Here is a 4,162-nt window from a genome sequence, read left to right as displayed (position 1 = left end):
ACAAGTAAATCTTTGCTATTGGTACACACACACAATGATCTCATCTTGGTTTCTCAAGAATGTGCTTTTGACCCTTGTTGCCTTGGGGTTAACATCCATCATGGAAATAGTTGATTTTGATAATGACACGTTCATAGTATAGGATGAGTGAATAGTAGATGAATATGGTGTTGTTTGAAGCTTAAAGAATAGCAAAGAAAAATGAATAGGTTTTAAACTTCATAAAGGGGATAGTCCCATCTAGCTTTAAAAGTATAGATTTAATGAATGCATCCCCCTAAGAATTGACCTTTCAAGACGATAGAGATTCAATTCTCTAATGGCCATTGACCAAGAGAAAAACAAGATGACATATTGGTATACTACAGTTCTTAGCACCCAAGTGAAAGTGGTGGTAATTCATCTCTAATTTATCATGTCATGTGTACAATGATAGTTTTTGTTAGCAACATTTTAAATTTTTGACAAGTACCAATGGGGAAGAGTAGACATGCTATACCATGATTCTCTACTTATAGATGCATCTACTAGTAGCAATAAGGAGATGCACAGAACCTTGGCATGCCTTGACCACCCTAAAGGATGAGGGACGATTTGGCATAATCAATTGCATGTTAAAATCAATGGCACTGTGGATGCCTAGGATGGATAGTATAGATACTTCTTGGACTAAAATTATGTAGTGGTTCATTGAGACAAGTAAAGGGAAGCAGATAGGAAATTGGAATGGCCTTGATTGTAACATAAAACTAAATTTAGCATTCCCCATTCAAATTAAGGGCCCAAAATTGGTCAACATCTTAGTAGAAAGTTGGAAATGCTTCGTGTCACGTCTTAAGTGGGTAGGTCAGCATGGCATAAGAGGAGATGAAAGACTTGATGAAAAGATATGGTGGTCAAGGACCACAACACATGAAGGGCCTTTTCTAGCCAAAATAGATCTTCAATGGGCAAGTTTGTAGACAAATTTGGGTGGTAGGCATTAGACCCATTATACACCCAAGGGAAGCCACATGGAAAATTTAGGTTGCAATGAAAGAGGAGCTCCACCCAAAAGAAGTGGATTGTGTGATAGTGATTGGAGCAATACATTGTGTAAGAAACCCATCGCCTACTAACCACTAATTGAGCTCGAGGCAAAGCTAGAAAGACTAGTGGTGGGAGGGATTCATGAGTTCACCCAAGTTAATAAGTGTACATCATTAAAATAATTTATAGTTTAATGATAAACTCGTAGGGAATGCTCAACACAATGTAGAAGAGAAGAAACAACGATACATGCTAGAAAGGAAGAGCTAGTAGGCTATGGACTCATACCATTGTTACCAAGTATAATTTCCTCGTATGGAGGATAATTCAATGGTGGATAATACCAATTAAAAGTAGACTACAAGATTGGAAACGTAGAGACACTCAATGCTATCTTTGCTGCTGGCAAGGGAAAGAGGACATGAGTTGTGGTGTCACAAGCACAAGAATAGAGGCAATGTATGCGTAAAGGTATGAAGTAAGAGCACGCTACCACATGGAAGGAGCAATTATCCCATATGTGAGAAAGAAATGCAAGTATGTATCCATTATTATAAAAGGGACGTCATTTTCATGCAATAACATATGAAGAAAGCTATCAAGTATTGGTCTTAATTCTATAACCACAATGTGCTTGAGTCTATGCCGGCTAGCTTCATTCCTTCATCATCATGAGTTCACTAAAATTACAACCGTTGTAGTTCAAGTTAGAATAAAATAGTTACCACGGGCTATTCATGCATTGTTTTGAGTTTCTCATGCATTTTAATATGGTACCAGATCCACCCCTCTCTCTTTGAACTTCTTCGTCATTTATCAATTTTAAATCACTAATCTCAAGATTAGCAACTCTTATTTCCATTCCCCCAAACGTGGTCAAACCTTATGGGGATCATATCTCTACATCCCCTAAACCATTTTCCATCAAAATTCCATAGCAAATCCCTCTCGTTTAGGCAACTTTGTAGCCAAGAGGGCTAGGCAAATTTGTCATAAGAAAGGGTAATTTTGACAATTTTTGTTTGATGCATTCTCCTGCTTGCTTTGAATCTGTCCAAACCCACTTAAGGGTAGCTTAGAAATTCTATGAGCTGCTCTTGAGGCATTTGGTGCAACAGAAAAGGTGTTGGGGCTAAAACATATAAAAGAAAGATTGCACCAATTGCAAGTGGCACTGATGAAATTCAGCTAAATCTTTAGTCAACGACCTTCTATTTGATAAGATCTTTATCCTTATGCAAAATTCCCTATCAAAAACTACTTGGTAAAGCTCAGTTAAACCCTCCAACCTTAAGTTGTGGTAATCACTATTTCAGCTCTTAATCTCTGTCAATAGTAGAAATTAACAATAAACAGCAAGTAGTGAGATTGTGAACTTTAATTGGGGCATTGTTCTACTATTTTTGAAAAACTTCTCATTTATTGAGTGATTTTGCATGCTCACCATTTGTTGTTTTTTATTATGTTGTAAATTTATGCGCATTGCTTCAATATTTACCAATCTTGTAAGAGAGTATGTACTTGATCGAGGCCCTCTCGATGTATTACATGTCACTGTAGTAGAGAGATTCGCAGGAGAAGGATTCATACATGGGCCACTCAACTAAAATTTCTTTCAATGTACAAAATGCTATGGAAGCATGTCAAAGATAATGTATCTAATGGACCTAATGAAGTATGGGAAAAGAAGGATGAACAAGAACTATCTCTCATTGGGCTACACTTGGAGAGTCATCTAATCCATCGCATCGACTCCAAAGAACATGCTATAGATGCATGGCATGAGTTAAATGTCCTGTTTGGAGCCAAAGCAAAGAATCATGAATCCCATCTCAAGATTGAGTTCTATGGACTTCAAATAAACTTCAATGAATCCTTGGCTAAATCTGCAAACAAGTTAAAAAGTATCATGACCTAATTGGAAGGCATAGAAGCGATGGTAGGAGAAAAGTATGCAATTGCAATTCTCCTAAAAGTATGCCTAAGGAATACAATGCATTAACAATAACTTTGACGAATCTTCCAGATGCAACACTTGAGGGATGTGCGTCACTCTACTTGTAAAGAAAGGGAGTTGAAGGCAACTTCATAAACAAGCGGCAATAACTATGAGAACAAGCACTCTTCAACAAAGCAACAAGAAAGTGTTACCATTGCAAAAGGATGGGTCTCTATCAGAGTGATTATAGATACAAGAACCAAAAATCCAATTACGTAGAGTCATCATCAAGCAAAGAGGAGAACAACAATGACAAAATGTACTAGGAGCCACAAAGACAAACCTTAGCACCTTAGCTTATGACATGTTGTAATATCACACTTGACCTCCTTAAATAGAAATGTATGCACTAAGGGTAGGTGATGGACTTTCTGTAACTCACCTCTTACCACCTTGTAGTAGCCAATACATCATGGAACCAAGGGCAGTGTTGAGAGTTGTGGTGCCATGAGCACAAGAACTGAGGCAAGGTATGAGTAAAAAGTATGAAGCAAGAACATGATGCCACATGGCAAGGAGGTATTATCCCACATTTGAGCAAGCAATGCAAGTATATATCCACTGCTTTAAAAGCGAGGTCATAACATATGAAGCGAGATCTTAAACCTTTCTATGAGTACAAGTCTTAATCTTGTAGTCTAATTGTACTTGAGTCTATATTGACTAGCTTAGTTCCTTCATCATCATGAGTTCAATGAGGTTACACCGACTGTAGTTCAAATTGGAGTAGAAATAGTTACCACCATAGTTAAACATTAATTTGAGTTTCTCATGCATTTTAACAGGACATATTACACCTCTTTTCGAGTTTTATTGAGGCAAAGCTAGTTTGGGATATGGATGGTTTTATACGTGTAGCTGCTAAAGACATGCACTCTTGAGTTGTCCAAGGACTAAAGCCAACATGTTAATATCAAACTTTGGCAATAGTATATATAGCTTGTGTTTTAGTTCGTAGTATAATATAATTTACTATTTTAATCTTTTAGCTCAAAATTTGACAAAAAAGATATAAATCTTCACAAAACTTTTATTTCGTTACCATAAAAGTTTCAAATTGAGACAAGGTTTCATTATTATTGGGGCATAAAACTAACATTTAAAAACATCCGTGAAGTTTGGAAGGTGAACAAC

Source organism: Dipteris shenzhenensis, chromosome 12, assembly GCF_047967505.1.
Source record: "Dipteris shenzhenensis isolate YYH24624 ecotype China chromosome 12, Dip_SZ_1.0, whole genome shotgun sequence".
NCBI lineage: Eukaryota > Viridiplantae > Streptophyta > Polypodiopsida > Gleicheniales > Dipteridaceae > Dipteris > Dipteris shenzhenensis.
Note: the sequence above shows the minus strand (reverse complement) of the source record.